At 38.7% G+C, this 20815-nt stretch overlaps 1 pseudogene; it reads right to left on the bottom strand.

Annotated features, from left to right (window-relative positions):
* Window positions 1-9826: 9826 nt before the first annotated feature.
* Window positions 9827-10744, bottom strand: LOC149151719 (NAD kinase 2, chloroplastic pseudogene; annotated as a pseudogene).
* Window positions 10745-20815: the final 10071 nt, after the last annotated feature.

The raw sequence follows: 20815 nt of genomic DNA, 5'->3' as shown, positions 1-20815 counted from the left end.
ATGGACTACGCCTAACCATTAGTCTACTTAGTTTGTTTTTCGCAACCAAGTAGTATTATGTTTCCTTTATGCCAATGAACACCCATACACATTCATTATCATCAGCAATTATACATGAAGAACACAATTGCACAGTGTAAAGGGAGGGGCAACTCCCTGAAGAATGAGTCTGCCCGAATACAATATATTATTCAACTCTACAATGTTTACGAGGCTTTACAAGTATACTTGGGAAACACCAAGTTTCATACTTAGCCAATTTTACAAATAGGCAACACCTCCGTGTGCCAACCGAGTTCCTTGCTCGAGCTGGGCGGGCGCGCCTTCACGCAAGATGCCAACCGTACTCGTCGACCGAACCTCGTTTACCACTGCACGACGGGCGGGCGACCTCACCCGAGTCACCCAACGTTTCCTGTTGCACGATGGGCGGGCGACTTACCCGAGTCACCCGAGACACCTCCACGTTTCTTCTTCCACGACGGGCAGGCGACCTACCCGAGACATCCCGTGTCACACCGAACGGCGGGTGCCTTCCTTACCCGCGCCCTCACCCGATAACCGAACCCTGTGCGTATCGTGTGTGCTTGCCCAAGAGCGGGTGCATATATGCCCGCGCCTCTTTTGCGACCTGCTCCACTACTTCGCACTTTTTTCTTGATCACCGAATGCTCATGTTCGAAAGTCCATCTTCGAATGAATGCCAAATGCTCCAATGCCTTGCCATATTTATACGAGCGGTTGGGCGAGTCGCTGCCCAGGCCGACTCGACCACTGCGTGCCAAAATGCCCTTACACATCGCAAACTTGCCATCCGATTGCTGGTCGGCAAACAATCCTTCGTTCAAGTCGCCCCAACATGTGAGTTAGCTCATGGGTTATGCCAAACGCTCCCACGCTATAAACCAACCATTGCTCTGTTATAATGTTATAGACATTTTTGTGCCTAACAGCATGAAGCATGAAATGTCAATAATCTAAGGGATCCAAAGTCCCTAAACATGTTGTTCCTACCCCTAGAGGAACAAGGTCAGCAAACCACAGCACTGAAAATCAGTTCTCCACCTGAAAACACTCAAAAACAAGCTGTTTCTGGATCATGTCAACTGCTCCACTGAGCATCTGCGCTGAATGTCAACTGCTCCACTCTGTACCTGCGCTGAATGTCAAAACTAATGAAGGCTACCTGCGCTGGGCGAGATTGGCCAAGTGGCACAGTCATTCTGCAAGGTGTCAATTGCCCAGGAAGCTTCCAAACTGACACTTGGGTCAAGGAATTTGCCTTGTGATGAGTAAGAGGGTCTTGATCTCCAAGTGGAAGCAAGAATCTCCAAGTGGACTCAAGAACTGAAGATTAACTAAAGTGGGAGAGGACACTAGTCAGCTTCATGTCAGTCTCAAGCTGACTCATCCTTTCTCCAAATCTCCTATATATAGAGCTCTCTCATGAGGTCTAAGGAGGCTGGAATTTGGTGCAAGTAAGGAAGTGCTGTTGGTTTGTGTATAGAACTATTGGGTGATTGCTTTGAAAGAGGTGAAGAGGAGATTTCTTTCTGTTGGGAGGTGTTGCTGGATTGGGCCTATTATGGTTGTAACACTCTCAGAACTTTACTTCTTCTATTAATAAAGTATTTGAGGTTCTTCTATATGCATGTGTCTCTATGGCGAATTGATGCTTGTATATTTGATTTATTCTAATCCTTGAATCAGTTATGGATGTATGCTTCTTGTAGTTTCCTTTCTTTGTGCTTTTACAGGATCTTGGTGTAGCTGGGCCGGTGAAAGAGCAAGGAGCTAGGAGCAAGCAGCACGGAGTGAGGATTGGATCGACTATTAGCGCAAGATAACGGTTAGTAGATCATCCTTCTTTTCTCTCTCTCATCTCATAAAGAAGTAATCTTGAATAGATTTTCATTCAATTTGTTGTTGGGAAAAGTATCCAATACGGAATGACCCTATCCCACTCTAAGGGTGATAATACCTCAGCAACGATTGTTGTTGGGAAAAGTATCCAATACGGAATGACCCTATCCCACTCTAAGGGTGATAGTACCTCAGCAACAACTGAATGCAAAGCTATTCAAGATTACTTCTTTATGAGATGAGAAAGAGAAAAGAAGGATGATCTACTAACCGTTATCTTGCGCTAATAGTCGATCCAATCCTCACTCCGTGCTGCTTGCTCCTAGCTCCTTGCTCTTTCACCGGCCCAGCTACGCCAAGATCCTGTAAAAGCACAAAGAAAGGAAACCGTCAAAAGAAAGAGCTAGGGTTTAGCTCCTACCTGGTCCAGACGGCACCGAAAATTGTCCGCAGAATCTCCCGGAATCAGTTGGTGAAAATCAAGGGGGAAGAGGCACCTCCAGAGCTCCAACAAACCAAATGCAAATGAAATGGTAAATGAGAGGTAAAAACACCTTTTAATGACTTTTTACATAGTTTAAAGTGAAATATTAGGGTTATAATCTCATTTTCATGCAAATATTATTCATTTCTAACAAAGTTTGTTGCAGCAATTGAAAATGCAGTACTATATTTGAAAAAGAGAAAAGCTAGTAATGGTAAAAAGCAAAATTTGACCATATAATCGAGCAGTTTTACCGTGGAATTTATGCTCGTTAAAAAATAGAAAAGTGAGATCCGAGCAGTTTTAGCGTCATAGTTCATGCTCATTAAAAAATAAACATAAGCTTTTGATCAAGAGTTTCCTCCAGAGTTCAAGCTCATTAAAAAATGAACCTATTCCGGTAAATAACCATTGTGATCGTAAATTTATTAGCCATAAAAGCCTTGGTTGTGTTCGCACCCGCCACCTCCATTTCATTTGGCCAATCGTTCACCTCCATATGATTGTTTACCCATTTTGAGGAACAGCTGCGAAGAGTGATTTCACTTAGCCATCCTTGTGACACTACCGTGATTGGAAAATTCCAACCTGTACCTGGAATCTGCTGCTATCCCTGTTTATCACTCGTTCCTCAAAAGACGAGTCTTCTTTGAGCTCTTTTCATTTGACTCGTAAAATATGAAAAGTTTGCCGAGTTTTGGCCTTCCAGCTCGTTAAAGTGACCGGAAGAGCTATCCCTCCTCTAGATTTTAATCTTTTTGGACCTGAGGGATTATTACACAAAAAGGTCGAGCGCTTGTTTTATTCGGCTCGTTAAAATTATCGAAAAATCATCCCTTCTGTATTGTTTTATACTTTTTCGGACTTAAGGGATTAGATGACGAAAAAGGGATTTTGGAGTTAACTTTCTGTACCTTTTCAGACTCTCTAAAAATGAAAAGGACCGAGTTTTCCTTGTCGTTAGACTCGTTAAAGTGATTAAATAGCGACAAACTTGTCTTTAGACGAGAACGAGTTTCCCTATCGCTAGGCTCGTTAAAACATAGCGATGGGCTTGCCCGAAGGGCAGGTTATAGAACAAGCATATGTTATCCTCCTCAAGCTTGACAAAAATAAAGAGGTACTGGTCAGAAATGACTGGGGAAAAATTGGGAGAACCTCAAAACTTTAATGGTAGCAAGTCGCTCTTGAACATGACACTTTGTCCTCTGTATCACATCAGGTTGGGTTGTTTCATTCACCGGTCTCATCACCATGGTCCTCGCCAAACCATCCACATTTGGGGTAATGCTACCGATCCATCACATCAGTGTCGTTATATGTTCAAGAGATGTTGTTCAAAAAGAGTCAACCGTGTCCCATCCACTGCCATACATTATCTTTCATCCACCCATGATCGCCACCCTGAATCATATTTCACAGATTGTTTCCACCTCCACTAAAATCATTAGCTCCGTTCCGTGTCACTGATGTGGGATTCATTAAGGCCCTCCTTTGACGGATCGCTTCTTGTCGACTTCAGCTCATTATCCAAGAAGTTGATCTAGGAACAAACCCCCCAGTACTTTGAAGCTTGCATGCCTCAATGGCAAGTTTCTCACTTCCGGCGACAGGTATACATCAATGACCTTCGACCAGAATATTTTGCGTGGTGTTCGACGCCAAGTCCTTTATTCACACCACATGAATTGTACTGCAGTACCTTGAGGGTCATTGTCATTATTGGTGATTCCTCTCGCGCTTGTTAACGGTTTACATTATTGACCGGTAATCAAGCGATGTCTTTCCATGTTCGACTTCAGCGTAATTCTCACATGGATCGACTTGTACTTAGAGTGAAGATCGAACGAGTTTGAAGACCCCAGATCTAGTTTCATCCATCCGGGATGTGATATATATTCAGGATATAAAGACATTTGTTATGTACATCATTGCAACAGATGATCATCCTACTCAAAGGATGATAATTTCAGCAGAGAATTATCAGTCTACCATCAGACGATCGTCTGTTCTATGTACCAAAATGAATTTATAAAGCTGAGCATGGGAATGCCTGCCTCAGCTAGATCATGAAAGTAGAATGAAAAATAATGTATTGTATTGTATTTTATTACAGGGCACCTCTCAGCAGTTGAATGAACTTCGGATCCTCTTGATAAAGCATTTCACCCGATAAACGGCCTCATACTTTAGGGGGCAACTGTTATAGACATTTTTGTGCCTAACAGCATGAAGCATGAAATGTCAATAATCTAAGGGATCCAAAGTCCCTAAACATGTTGTTCCTACCCCTAGAGGAACAAGGTCAGCAAACCACAGCACTGAAAATCAGTTCTCCACCTGAAAACACTCAAAAACAAGCTGTTTCTGGATCATGTCAACTGCTTCACTGAGCATCTGCGCTGAATGTCAACTGCTCCACTCTGTACCTGCGCTGAATGTCAAAACTAATGAAGGCTACCTGCGCTGGGCGAGATTGGCCAAGTGGCACAGTCATTCTGCAAGGTGTCAATTGCCCAGGAAGCTTCCAAACTGACACTTGGGTCAAGGAATTCGCCTTGTGATGAGTAAGAGGGTCTTGATCTCCAAGTGGAAGCAAGAATCTCCAAGTGGACTCAAGAACTGAAGATTAACTAAAGTGGGAGAGGACACTAGTCAGCTTCATGTCAGTCTCAAGCTGACTCATCCTTTCTCCAAATCTCCTATATATAGAGCTCTCTCATGAGGTCTAAGGAGGCTGGAATTTGGTGCAAGTAAGGAAGTGCTGTTGGTTTGTGTATAGAACTATTGGGTGATTGCTTTGAAGGAGGTGAAGAGGAGATTTCTTTCTGCTGGGAGGTGTTGCTGGATTGGGCCTATTATGGTTGTAACACTCTCAGAACTTTACTTCTTCTATTAATAAAGTATTTGAGGTTCTTCTATATGCATGTGTCTCTATGGCGAATTGATGCTTGTATATTTGATTTATTCTAATCCTTGAATCAGCTATGGATGTATGCTTCTTGTAGTTTCCTTTCTTTGTGCTTTTACAGGATCTTGGTGTAGCTGGGCCGGTGAAAGAGCAAGGAGCTAGGAGCAAGCAGCACGGAGTGAGGATTGGATCGACTATTAGCGCAAGATAACGGTTAGTAGATCATCCTTCTTTTCTCTCTCTCATCTCACAAAGAAGTAATCTTGAATAGCTTTGCATTCAGTTGTTGCTGAGGTACTATCACCCTTAGAGTGGGATAGGGTCATTCCGTATTGGATACTTTTCCCAACAACACGCTCCACCTCTAATGCGCATTATACTTATGTCCCTTCCCACATTTCGGTCGTAGAGTTCGCACTTCGCACCGACGGGGAGAAACCGAACCACAGGTCCTTACACCGTGTTTCCCAGACTTGGGTAGCAATTTTTATTTGGAAAGGTGCAGTGGAAGGAAGACGAGGCTCGACAAGACTATCCCAATCAAAGAAGACACTCCTAGAACTTGGAGGGCGAACATTTGAAGCAGTCGGAATGCCCGCTATATCAGAAGACTCTGCACTAGAGATCAAACAGACTCTTTTGTTAGGCACTTCACCCCCCAAAAAAGGAGTGTAATCGACCAGAGATTGCATTGGCTCAACCACATTATCAACCAATGGTTGGTGGGATTAATGAGAAACCATATCAGATCTAGGAGTAGAAGTACTTTCAGACTCGGACCATATCCTTTGAATCTCTGGAATACCAGGGCATAAATGAGTAAGATGGTCTCCCTTGCATATCGTACAAGGGAACTTAGGTTTAAAACTTCTACGTCCAGGTTTCTTATCAACCTCCCTTTCGCCAACCTAACTAGTAGTGGTTTGTGGAGAGTCCTGAACATGACTTGCAGAGGATCCTGAATCTTTGCTAGTATGACTCACAGTGACTAGACTCGTGCCCCTAGCATGACTTGCTGCAGCTAAAGGCTCATCTCCAACATGACTTGCAAAGGTTGATGATGAAGGGATACAATTATTCTTCTTCTTTGACTTTCTCTTTCTCCTCTTTTTAGATTTCTTGTTACAAGAAGGAGGAGAAGAATGAATCCTAGATTTCTCTTGGATAGAAGATGAACAATTAGCACCCATGTGATGCCACTGAAATAAAGCATTCATCTGAGAAGCTTCAAGAGTTTTGGGAATATTTGGGGTGGACCACAGCCAAACGAGTAGTCCAACATTCAACCCAGGAATATTCAAAGTGGCCATCAAGGGAGTACCAACGTTTCCAAAGAAAGGAAAAGCACAAGGATCTCCTTTTGAAAAGGTACCTTGGTTGGTTTCCATAGGAATATTGGCCATATCTAACTGATTTGCAGACCCTTCCCTTACGGGAATGGAGAAATTACGTTTCAAGGAAGATATACACACAATCAAGACCTTTGCCCTTGAGGAGGCAACTCCACAACTTTGTAGGTGTTGTATTGAAGTGGCTTGGGAGCTTATACATGGACTATGACCATTATCTTACACCTCTTTTAGGCCCTCAGGGACTAGTTTTCATCCTTGAAAAATGTTCAAGGGCCTAAGAACCATCCCTTAGATGGTCTCCATGAGTACCACTAGGCCAACTATTCACCTTAGAGGCATTGGAGGGTGGTTTTCTACCATGTGCATAGTCTGTATTATTACTAAGCCTTAAAAACCACTCGTACTAGACCCTAGCATGATAATGGTGTTTCTCCTTAGATGATGTCCAAGGAACCAAACAAAGCCATCCTTGTCGGGCAAAATTATCCTCACATTAACACCCATACACCATCTATATACCTATGATTTATAATGATGGAAAATAGTGCTCCCCATCACTTAATTGTGCAAAAATCCCAAGCTAACCTAGATTCCATGTCAAACATGTCCTCGATATTAGCATATCACCCTACATTATCCATTAGCTCATGGAGATAGAGGGTTCAAGGACTCTCACTTGATGGTTGGGGACTATAGTCCATTGAGAGGTCAAATTTCGGGCTAACTGTGTTAAGGACACCTTGAGGTCAACCAACACTAATGCAATGTATTAGTTGTTGGTACATCAACCTATCAAAATGGCACAATACTGGGTAGTAGACATTAGTAAGTAGGACACTAGTCACCAACAAGAAACCTTGGTATCAATAGAGTAATGATGTGGTGAGTGGACGTGGATCTGGGGATACAACAGTCAATTGTGTGGCAGTTGATTTGACATGCTAATGTTTCATTATGATGTGGCACCAATGTGGGTCTAGATGACATGACATACCAATGTGGTAAGTGATGTGGCATGTTGACATGGCAATGGAAGGTTGATTAGGCACCGAGGTGATGTATAGGTGGTAACCATATAGCGATGACATGGATGTTGGGCTTTTGGATGTTAATATATCAGCTAATCAGTATCAATGACACTCTTTAGCCTCTTTTGAGGGCCTGATCGCTTGATAACCCGACCATTGGCCTTTCAAGATATCGAGTATTGAGACATTAGGGCTTCAATCTACAAGCTCCTCTGTGTGTTAGGTGTCGCGTATCGAGATAGTAAGTATGTATAGAGCATTAAGTGTCCTGGGGGGATATCAGCTTAGTGATCTGGCAGATGGATAAGGTAGATGATGGAAAGGTAATTAGTATCAATGAAACTCTTTAGCCTCTTCTGAGGGCCTGATCGCTTGATAGCCCGACCATTGGCCTTTCAAGATATCGAGTATTGAGACATTAGGGCTTCAATCTACAAGCTCGTCTATATGTTAGGTGTTGAGTATTGAGATAGTAAGTATGTATAGAGCATTAAGTGTCCTGGGGGGATAGCAGCTTAGTGATCTGGCAGATGGATAAGGTAGATGATGGAAAGGTAATTGTGTTAATTGATGACCCATTGTTTGGTTATGTGAAGACCGAGTAAGCAAGTTTTAAACTAATGTGATATTTCCCAAGTGGTCGATAGTGGATATAATAGCCAAATTAATTGAATAGGTAAGCTAAAAGGAACATTATTGTTTATATCATTGCTAAAATGAACATGGCCTAATTATTCAATATCTCTTGTAATGGAACCAAAGTTATGTATCACATGAATAGTTATAGGTAAGAATTCTTATAAATTATCTTGATTACTATGTCACATATTGAAATCTTTCATTTCACTAATAGTTTCATCATCTGTAATAGATCAAATTACTATGACTTTAGGCAACACTTTTGATGGATTTTACTCATTGTTAACTAAATTTATTATTTCTTTGTCACTGAAGTTGAAAAGTGGAAATACAAAATATTTAATAAACGAGAGTAAATACTATTTCAAGGGTGTTACCAAACTTATTGCATGAGGTTTTATACGAGACAAGTATATATTGATAGAAAAATAGAGATAAAAAATAATTAACAAATTCCTAAATTCTTTATTTGTATTAAAAAAAAAATCTCTAGTTTTAATTTTTTTAATAATTACTAAATTGTGTGTTTGAAGTAATTACTTATTTGAAATAAGGAAAAATATTTTTTTCCTTTTTTTTTTAATAATCACTAAATTTATTATTTAACATAAATAAAAAAAAATTGAAAAATCTATTTTTTTTCTTTTAATAATTACTAAATATATTATTTAACATAAAAAATAAACAATAAAAAATAGATTTTTCGTTACATGCATATTGAACTTTTACTTATAATTTGGTCCAATACAATTTTTTCCATATATAAAAAATATACATATATTATTAAAATTTGAAAACTTGTCAGTGAATATGAGCTACCTGGTGAAACTAGTTAGTAAACTAGGTGAAAGTAGTTATTTGAAAGCATTTTTGTCAGTAAATATAAGCTACTTGGCGAAAATAGTTAGTAAACTAGGTGAAAGTAGTTAGTAAACTAAGTGTTGATTACCACTCCATCTGATATCTAATCTGATGTCATGAGACAGTTCGGGCTGTAATGAATTAATAAATATACAGTTCTCAGCTGTTAAATTTATTTTCATTAATGCACCCAAAGGTTCCTTAAAAATCTAATCTGATGTCATGAGACAGTTCGGGCTGGCTGCATGAGACAGTGCATGAGACAGTTCGGGCTGGCTGCATGAGATGTAATGAATTAATAAATATGCAGTTCTCAGTTGTTAAATTTATTTTCATTAATGCACCCAACGATTCCTTAAAAGCACTGAGATTTACAAATTTCGATTCCTTAAAAGCACTGAGATTTACAAATTTAAAAGCACGATATTTACATACAGGATTCTGTCTGATTTTCAGAAGAACAAATCTTCAAAAGCAACACAAGTTTTTGGTTCAGATTTTTCCCTTTTAGAAGTGAGAGTTCATGCAAAATACAGGTTTTTTCCACTTCTGATTGTAATTTTGATTACCTGTGCACTTTTTTTAAACAGTTTTTTCCATGTGTTTTTAATATACTCTCTTTTTCTGTTAATGAAAAATACTTTTACACAGAATTTGTTCATCCTGGCTGTAAGTATTTGCAATTTGCTTAGTTGATATAGGTTTGATCGCTTTCTTTAGTCCTATTAGTTGATACGCATGCAGATAGCCTCCCAGCTTGTGCTGGAACGCTGTGCAGTTTAGAAAGACTGGGCACATCATCATCATCATCATCATATGCAGCACAAATCTGACTTTCCTGAAAACATTTACTACTTTGATCGCATTCATTTATAGTTGGAAGAGGTTGCTTGCTCATGTAAACAGGGATAAGGTCGCCTCTTGAGAGTTGTTTCCATCTCTTACCTTCAAACAATACCCATGAATTACTTTGAGCAGCACCAGAAATATTCGATTCAAGCTGAGTTGAATTTGGAATTATCATAGGATGAAATGATAGTGAGTGGAAACATATTGCAGTAAAAAGAATGCATGGGACATTATGACGCACTATGGAGCTTCCAGCTAATGTAGAATAGGTTGTGATTCTAGTAGGGGTGGCTACTATGATTCCATCAACTTGCACTTTAGTTATAAGGTCGTTGTGCTCATAACATTCATTCTTACAAAGGTAATGATTGGAAACACGATCATCCCCAACTTTATTAAGGACATCAAACACGTTTCCTGGTATAGCTTTCCCATTGTGGAATATCCCATTACCTAGTCGCATTTTGAGTGTTACGTAAACTCCATTTGTTGTAATATTTCCATGAATAATGGACTCCAAATCTCTTCGAAAACCTATAAAATGATGTGCAGTGAAAAATCCCAGAGAACCAAGATTGGAGGAAACCACAGTGGAAACTGTTTCATGAAGTATCAGATCATCCCCATCCAGGCATGCAACTAAATCTTCTCTTTCATGGAGATAACATGCATAATGAATATGGATGGTTTGAGTGAAGTTGAGCCCAGGAAGGATGGAAAACATGTTCTGCACCTCAAGCTTCACTAAAAAAGTCATTTTTTTTAAGTTCTCTTGTTCGTAATATTGACAAAACTCCCAGGCACTTTTCTTGCATTTTTGTCTGTGGTAAGCTTATTATATTGACAACTTCCTTTCCTTGCCAATGTCTTCTTCAAACTGTCCATCTGTCTTTTAAGTTCACGAAGTTCTCCACTCTTTTTATTCAAGCGAGAAGTACCTAGTTCAAAAAGGGACACCCATTCGACAATTTTAAGGGTGCTTATTGACTCCTCATATGAATCTGGTTCAGGACTTATGTGCCCAAACATCAAAGGCTTTTCCTTTCCCCCTAATGGAACCTGAAGCAATTGAATCAATTTTCTATTTTGAAATGGCTTGTGGATTTGTATGTTCCGATGCTGCAATAAAATCCCCTCGAGATGAAAGGGACTTGTTTATGTATTGCGCCTCCTTCAAACAATCTCCAGTAACTTCAGGTTTATCCATCCTCTTACTTCCATCAAGATCTACAAATTTGGGGCAGCTATAAAGGTTATAAAGCTACGGGATTTTGCATCATTTAATCATCTATGAGGGTCAACATAGACACAGGTCTCCTAAAATGTCATTCATGTGTATCACTCTTACTTTCTTGCAAGACAATGTGTTATTTAGTAAAAACTACACATCTATGTGTTTGTTTTTTTTAATATATTGTGCCCATATATACCCATTTTGGGGGTTCATGTTTCCAGGCATCCCCATTTCGGAAACTTTTAGATGTTTATGTGTTTTGTCCAACTTAGTCATAGGGAGATTCTTCTATGATTAATTTCAACATCCAATGATTCAAATGTAGCCCTTGAGAGCTTAGGAAGTAGGGACTACTTTTGAAGATCAAGCCATGTGCTCTTCTTAATCTGAAATAAGAAATCCATATCGTCTTTTGTAAAGAAACACAATTACCAAGCCCTTCATAAAAGGGATTCAATACTCGATCATCTAGATATCAGGGTCCTTGTAACTTGGCCATTGCCCCATTAACTTTCCAACTAAGCTTTTCTCTATAGCCAAAAGGGCTTTTCTTTGGAGAGTGGGGGTTTTGATCATTATTTCCAGGAACTCTTCTAACTTCCTCACGAAGTGCTCATGATTTGAGTGCACCTTCCTTCCTTGCTTTGTAGATTCCACAAAAAGGAGTTGGAAATATGCTACCTCCTCCTTGAAATCCTAATCACTAGGAGTTTTGAGATCTGCCTTGGAAAAGAGCTCATCTGAGTAGGGTTGTCTAGCTATTAGTAGAAGAGCAAAGTGGTTTCCAAAAAGTAATTCCTAACCGCAAAAAAGAACTATACTTAATCTTTGCATTCTTTTCCTCTATAACCCCATTATTTTCCTTATATAGAATAGGTTGTTATTAGTTTATATCTTCATCTTTTGTTGTGAATGGATTTGTTCATTATCTTTTTTTTTTTCTTAAGAAATTATCCACTGCCTCTTTGTGTTTGTTTGAAGGCCTTTCTTCACTGAGAGAAATGCATGCACAACTTTATATCTTTTTTAAAACAAATTGTTATAAATTCATAAATTTGAATAACATGTCTCATATTTCTAGTTACTTCTATGCAATACGGGTGAGAAACTACCACACCACACATTATATAAGCAATTGTGGAAAAAATAATTTCTGGCTAATTTTGGTGCGAGTAACTATTTTCTTCAGGTTATGATTATCATACATGACATTGTATATTTTATTGCTACTAATTTTCTCTAAGCTCATATATCTTTGGTGAAATTTTTATGCAATGTGATAACATTGGAGTTACCAATGGTTTTCAAAGCGTTCTCTATGGACTTGAACCAATCACTTCTTTTTCAGGTTGGTGATGGTTCTTTTTTATTTAAATTTTCTGTGGTTTAGTTTTTGTTGCAGAATAGAATATTTTGAAGGATGGTTTTCTTCACACCATTAGGTGGCATAAAGACTCATTAATTTCTTCAGTCAGAGTCAAGTCTTGTGATAGCATATAGTAGTAAGGGGATTGCTGAGTTTTCAAAACTTTTGTGTTGTTCCAATCTGCAGTAGGGTTGGAGATTCTATGTTTGGGAATTGTTGGGATGACGTCAATGATGAAACTAAATGATGACAAACATAAATGACACTAAAGAATGCAAGCTATTTTGGATGCAAGAGTTCCCTTTAAAATGAGGCATCATGCCTGGTTCATTATGCACATGGTGCTCCCAGCTGAAAGAAAGTTACATAAAATAGCATTAATAAACCAGATTAGAGCAATTGTCGTAATCTAGAAGATGGTGGTCATGATTTTTGGAGGGACCCATTTGCTATATGAAGGTCTAGACTAGGATATAAGTCCATTTTACAAGTATGTTTATTTTACAGCTCTACTAGCATGTAGTAAATCTTAGGAGTCCTTGGTGCTGCCACAAATCTGTCTATATTGTCCAACAACTGACTAGGATGGTCACTTTCTAATTTTCACCTTTTGTGGAAAAAGTGATATGCTATCAAATTTGAAGATTGCCCCAAAAGAGAAAATTAAAATTGATAAATTCTGGATTTTCCACTCCATAAATATTCAATGTTCATTTTCGTGATTTCCTTAAGAAAATATTGTAATGAGACAGGATTTGGAATCACTACGAGCTTGATTTTGTATTGTGGTCTAGAATTTCTTTGTTTTCTACTTTAATTGAATAACAAATTTTGATTTGAAACTGAGCAACAGTGGGTATTTCCTCCCTCAGTTTTTCTCCTGACAATTTCAAACAGTCCTCAAAAAGATTTAGGGCATCAGCTACAACCTCCCAGTGATCCAACTTTCCATCCTCATCCTCACTGATTATCCATCTTGCTTTAAAATATAAGATGTTGAAGCGATGTTAGATCTATTCTTCCAAGTGAAAAATCTGTCCTTACCAATGGAAAGAAATTAAAATTCTAGATATCGACTGGAAGATTTAGATTGTAGCATCAAATCCAAAAGAGATAAATCTGGTCATGTTCCTTCTTCCTGTATACAGAAACAAAAACCTAAACCTATGTCAAGGAAGAAGCATGGTAATGAGGAAAGCCTCCTGAATATTTTTGTGGGTTTGGCTTTCTGAATGATATGGTGTAGCACACTCATATAGCTGTTTCCTATACAAAACAAGTAGGCAACAAGGACACAATAGAGAATTAGTATATTTTTTTAAGTGTCACCGGCCTATGCCTCGTAATCTAGAAACCACATAATGGATTGACACCCATTGAGGTTTGAGGACTCCCAGGCCCGAAATGCAAAACCCTTCCGAAATTTCCAAGAACACAGTTATAATTTATGCCAAGTTTAGAGATTGAAATTGAAACTTCTGTCAGTGTCCACGAAATGCCAAAATAGGTCAAAAGGATTGATGACTAAAAGTCAGCCAGTAGGACAACAAATAGTTAACTCCTCTGTTTCACCCATAGATCCAATTTAAGGCATTGTTCTTATTGATTGGGTGAGGTATTTTAAAGGAATCTTCTCATAGCCATCAAGGAGGTAGCTGGGCTTAAAGAGTGTGGATTTGCGCGACAGCAGCACTCAGCCAGAATACTTCTCTTGATTAAAATGTCTCTCCCCTGTAGGGGTCTATACCAGAGGCTCTTCTATTTATCTAGCTATGAAGTCGAAGTCCAGTCACAACCTTTTTTATAAACCTTTCATCCGGGCAAGGAACCAATTCTGTTGTAAGGGTGGCCCATTGCTTATAGAATTTTTTGCTTTGATGCATATGGAAATATAATGAAATCTAAGTGTAGCAGTGGTGGGCTATATTACTACTAGCCCCTTCTTTCCAACACATAAACATAAAGCAAGCGATCAATTTACTTTTTATTTCCCCCTTGCTAGGCATACTACTGTCTCGGGTTTGTGTTGAAGGTTAAAATACAAACACATTTAATAATAAAGGAGACTAGAAGCAACTAATAGTTTGAGTTGGTAGCAGGTAGTTCAAGTTTTTTGTTTCTTCTTCTTAGGGGCCTTGAGGGGGATAAATCTGATTTTTGGGGTTTGTGGAAATAATAACATAAACAAGCTATTCTATTTCCCAATGCAGAATCTCGATGCAGATGGAATGCAGGGATGATTGATAAACCCTGGAAGCAGGTATACTCCACAGAAAATCTTGGCCTCTGAAGGTTCATTTTGGTTTGGATACTGCACACCTGTAGCATATAATCTCACAGAATCAGCTAACTAGAGATCCCAATTAGTCTATTCCTCCTTTAATTCAGTGGAACCTTGTTGTGATTTCATTTCTTAGTATTGCTAAGGCCAATACAGATGTATAACAGCCCCCGACCTAGAATTGTTGGTTAAAAATTGATGGGTTTTAGGCTTGATTGGACAAAGTTTGATGAAAATTAAGGAAATACAGGTTTCCTGCTAAGTCTTCGACAAATGTCCTAAGAATGTGAGCGTAAAAATTCACCAGGGAATTAGAATTTCAAGTGTAAGAATATATTTGAGGCTTTGCGACTGGAACATCAGCTTCTTGTTGCCGATGCATATGGAAAGAATTCATATCTGCATCTGTGTCCAATGATACATGATAATCATGACTTCCATCCTGATAGAATGTGTTAACGTCAGGTCCTTCATTTTCCTGCCCAACAACATCAACAGTATCCGAACCAATATTGACTTCACCATGAGCCTCGACTCTAAGCCTCTTTTTGTAGTCCTCCATCTCCCTCTTGTACCTCTCCCTCTCATGCCGAATTTGTTCAATGTATGGCAGTTTTTCATTGTCTGAATACAGTATGGACCTCCCACTATGCTGTTAATGGGAGAGGGGGGGCGGTCATATTTGATATTGGCCATTGGATGACCAATGTCAAATTGCATAAACGTCGTTAGATATAATGTGAAGAACCCTGAGTTGGAACATTGATTACGAACTCCTATGACATTAGTGAGGGAGCGGGGGTCCGCATTGTGTCTTGACCATCCATTTTCAACATGTATCCACCGTTGGATGTTATGACCCTTCTGTCAATGTCGAGTTGGAACCATGCTAAGGGAGTTTGGAACCTGGAATATTAGATTGTGAGGAGCTTGTTAATGGACCAACAATTCGATGTCCAAGGACGATTTTAGAAATTGTATAGGGTTGATATGAGCTATCAGATCTAAGATCAACCAACATAACCACTGTTTGATATTTTAAACTACCAATGGTCGATAAACCGAAGGGACCCTTGAGGTTACGTGGGGTCAACAATAATGCATTTATTAATTTATTTAAAATATTGTAAGATGGGTTATATATATATGTTGTTTTGTGTTCATGCAATATGAAAAGAGAAGTGGTGGGCTCCGTGTAATTTATTTAAAAACATAAATATGTTATATGTATGACCCTTTTGGGTTGTCACTAGAACTGTGAGCTATTGAGGGTTGGGTTTCATATTTATTTATTATTTATGAATATTTACATAGAGGGGATATACTTTGGTCCATAAGTGTTAAGTTTATATGTTATTTAAATGATTTTCATATTTATATATAGATTAATAATTGGATAATATTTATATAATCAATTAATATATAAACAAAAACATATATATTTATATATCTTAAATAAAACAATATATGAAAATATATGAAATTGTGTGTGGGGTCAGAAAGAAGTTGGCATGTTGGATAGTTGGAGAAAGAGGCCAAAAAGCTTGTTTACTTCCAATAAGGAACCGAGGAAATCCTAAAGAGAAGAGTGAGAATCACAAGGAATAGGTAAAAATATGGAAGTACAAGAAAATACAAGTACTTTTGACAGGAAAATTAGTTATAGATTTTGAAATATAGTTACAACATTGAGGAAAGTAGGTAGAATTGGAATTTTCTCGGTATGGAGAATTTGACGAAAATTATGCAAACTTAAAAAGACTGTAAGTTACAGCTCACAAATAAGAATTGGGCATATAACAAATAATTAGAATGACAATTTCAGGATGATTATAACTTCCTACCCAAAAATTTGAATTGAAGGTTAAATTTTTGGAAAATTTTGAAGAAAATCTACAAGAGTCTTCACATGTTAAAATGTCATAATAGGTTACAATATTTCAAAGGTCATATATTTTAGCCTGGGGATTGGAATAACACAAGTAGATAGTCAATACAAAGAAATTGACGAAGAGGACAACCTGGAAAATCTAGAATTCTTCAGTCAATGATCAATTTGAACAAAATATTTAGGAAACACTATAAGTAAATTTTCAGGGAAAATTTCCTAGTAACATATAGGAGTCAAAAATATGCCCAAGGACCTTAGAGTGAAGAGGAAGTAGTTAGGGTTACAAACATAAGCATGAATGATGTTAAAAAAAACTAATGATCATGTAGTGGACCAACCTAAGGGTAGGGATTTGGAAGAAACAATCAAAAATCTCAAATTGGAATTTCTCAACTATAAAGATGACAATGAGAAGCTGATAAAAGATAAACAACATATTAGAAACCAAATATTTAAGAGTTTAAACAAAATTTAGAGTGAATTGACATAGAAAACTGAGTCCAGATTAGCTTATGAGCAAAGTGCTTGGTTTATGATGAGAGGTATCGGAAGGTCAAGTCACTCCAAAATTGTTTCTTATCAACACTATCACTCAGCTAGGAAAACAAGTAAAAGGGATTATTTTACTATCGAATCTGATAATATCCATATTTTTTCAACACTTAGAGAAGTTAGAAGAAGAGCAGAAAAGCAAAGCTAAGAAAAATTAAGGCCCCCATATTTAATGGCGAAAATAAGAAAAGGGAAGAAGAAAATACCTGGTTGCTAGAGATGAGGAAATATCTTTAATTGTTACACTATTCTTCGAATTTAGAGTCTAGAATTATCATATATCACTTGAATGGAAAGTTGAATCTCTGGTGGAAATATCTTTAATTGTTACACTATTTCTCAATACCTCTGCCTCTGATCACTACCCCATCACTCTAACTTTGGAAACCCACTGTCCTCTTGGCCCTATTCCATTTAAATACAACCCTCTTTGGAATCAGATTCCTGTAGCCAGAGAAATTGTTTAGATGACCTGGAGCCAGCATGTGGAAGGTTCGCCATGCTTTATTTGGGAAACCAAATTAAAAAGAACCAAGCAGATTTTAAAAGATTGGGCCAAAGATAATTATCAGGAGCCAGAGGAGATCAAAAAGAAAGTCAAGAATGAATTAGAAGGTGTGCAGTCAAGGATCGAAGAGCATGGATTATCGCAGCAAAATAAGGAGCAAGAAAGTGTATTATACGCACAACTAAGTCACATTAATAGGGAGGAAGAAACCAAGTGGCGTTTAAAATCTAGACAATTATGGCTTCAAGGAGGAGACAAAAATACAGGCTACTTCCACAAACAGGCGACTGCTCAAAAGCTCAGGAACGATGTAAACACAATCCTGGACAGTGAAGGAAATCGGCACAGCACTCAAGAAACCATAAGGAAGGCTTCCTCCAAGCACTACAGGGACCTCCTAACTGAAATCAAAGGGGCAGAAGACTATTCCGACTTGCTCCAGCATCTGCCCAAAGGAGTCAGTAAGGAGATGAACGACAACCTTAGCAAGGAAATTAAAGAAGAGGAAATTGAAAGAGCAATCTGGAGTCTACACCTTGATAAGGCGCTTGGGCCTGACGGATTCCCCATCTGTTTTTTCAGGGAGTTCTAGACTCTGATAAAAAAGGACCTGACAAAGATGATTCGATGGGCACAAAGAAAAGGGAAAATAGGAGGATTCACCAATTCCACCTTTCTTTCCCTCATACCTAAGGAAAATCGGTGCTCTTCCTTTTCCAGATTCCGACCCATTTCCCTCTGCAATTCCTCCTACAAAATTCTATCCAAAATCTTAGCTACGAGACTCAAACCCCCCCTTCCCTCCCTGATTTTTGAAATTCAAGGAGGTTTCCTGCATAACAGACATATCAATGATTCCATTCTCCTTGTCTAAGAAGCCATCCACTCGAGTTTATCCAGGAAAGAGAAAGGATTTGTTCTAAAACTCAATCTGGGGAATGCCTTCGATAGAGTAAGGCATTCCTTCCTTATTGCTGTCATAAAAAAGATGGGCTTCGAATCTCCCTTCATTAATATTATTGTAGCTTGTATCTCTAGGCCATGGATCTCCCCCCTGATCAACGGTAGGCCAGGTGAAGCATTCCAATCTTCCCGAGGTCTCAGACAGGGTTGTCTCCTCTCTCCCTACCTCTTCATCCTCATGGCAGAATCCTTCAGTCAAGCTTTGGACCACAATCAGAGAGTGGGCCTTATAACTGGTATCAAATTCGGGAATGGAGCAAAAAACATTAATCACTCACAGTTTGCTGATGATACCTTATTAATTGGGGGAGCCTCCAGCATAATAGCAAGGAAATTCAAGAAACTCCTTGACCAATCTATGGGGTACTCTGGAGGCTTGGTCAATCAGCTCAAAAGCTGTATATATGAATCAAACACTTCAAATCAGGTTATCCATAGCATTGCAAACATATTTGGTGTCACATGCAAGCTGGAATGGACCCACTTTTCCTATCTGGGCATGCCAATGAGCTTGGGCCCTTTGAAGGCTAAAACTTGGAACGGAATCATTGACAAGGTAAAGAGAAAAGTGCAGCAATGGGGAACTCAGATTTTTGTCTTTTTACATCCTTTGCAGCTTCTGGAAATGTGTAGGAACTCTGTTTGACTGGTTTTTTACCTTTATCCTTCGGTTGTTTTCCTATTTCTATCGATCTTGTATCCCAGCCCTAGAGCATCTAGTGGCTTGGCACTTCGAGCCGTCCGTGGGAATTTTGGTTTTTTGGTTTGTCCAGTCAACTCTTTGGTTGTTTTCTGCACTTGTCTAGTGGTTGATAAAACCTTTTGTTGCGTGCTTTGAGCAAACCACTTGTTGAGCATTTGGCTTTCACTTCACTTTGTTTTGGGCTTAGATCACATAGTTCATTCGAGTCTTTGTGAGCTTTTGGACAGATTGTCTTGGTGTTTCGGATTTGGTTCTACTTGCATTGAGTGAATTTGTTTGCTTACTTGTGTGATCATCTCTCAAACTTGTCTATATGCATTATGCCATTTTACAAAGAAAGAAAAACAAATGATCTTGTTGCATTACATTAGTTAGCATTTTGCATTGTTATTAGCAATTAGTCACTTTTAAAAAGAAAAGAAAAAATTTTCATTTCTTGTTATTAGTTGCATTAGGATCTTTGTTGATTGCTTAGTGATCATTTTGTTTGTGTAAAGATCTCAACACTCTTGTAGATAGCATTCATTGAACAAAATGATTTATTTTGGCATATAGTTTGCATGCAGGAAATTTTTGAGAGATCACATACGGTAGGACCTAAAAACTGAAATAATTGAAGATAAATTGTAAAATGAACTCAATGAACCTAACAACGCATTGGAACTTAACGCAAAAATTCTAGAGGTCTAGGCTAGAGACGTGTTCCGGCGTCGTAAAGCCTGGTAGCTTACCGTCGAGTGGTTGGGTGATTCCTCCACGGTGAAACGATAAGTACCAGTACAGATTGTGCTCCCACGTACCGTCGAGTATATATTGGGAGACCCCTATAGGCTTAAAACCTTTTATCCATAGGAAGCCGAGTTTGTCGCCTTACAAGCCGTAATGCACTGAACACAGCATTCGGGAAGATTGACTGCCGTACGGGAAGTCCTTGGTTTTCATCTGATTGCCAAGGTGTATAAGCAGTTTTACGGATTGTTTGGTAAACCTCTTGCCTAGTTCTCCAGAGTAGTCACTTTTGATCCTTTTCGGACTCCTTAAAAGAAAAGGTGCCAGTGAGCGTCTTGTCATTTCGTGCTCATTAAATATTCGAAGGAGACTAGAGTCATCTTTTTGTCCTTTTCTCGACTCTTAAAACATGAAAAGGTCAAGTTCACTGTCTTAAAATTTATTTGGCCACGATAACATATTACCCGGTTAGATTTTGTTTGCGTTAGTCTGAGTAGGGTTTTGTCTCTTTAGATTCCCTAGGGTTTTGTGAAGTCCCATCCTGGCGGAATTACCAATTTTGTCTTCCGAGATACCGGTTGTGAGTGAAACTCTTTCTATT

The sequence above is a fragment of the Pinus tabuliformis genome, chromosome 9 (assembly GCF_031772625.1).
Source record: "Pinus tabuliformis cultivar Carrire ecotype Pingquan chromosome 9, CPIR1, whole genome shotgun sequence".
Taxonomy (NCBI): domain Eukaryota; kingdom Viridiplantae; phylum Streptophyta; class Pinopsida; order Pinales; family Pinaceae; genus Pinus; species Pinus tabuliformis.
This window is presented reverse-complemented; position numbering and strand designations above follow the sequence as displayed.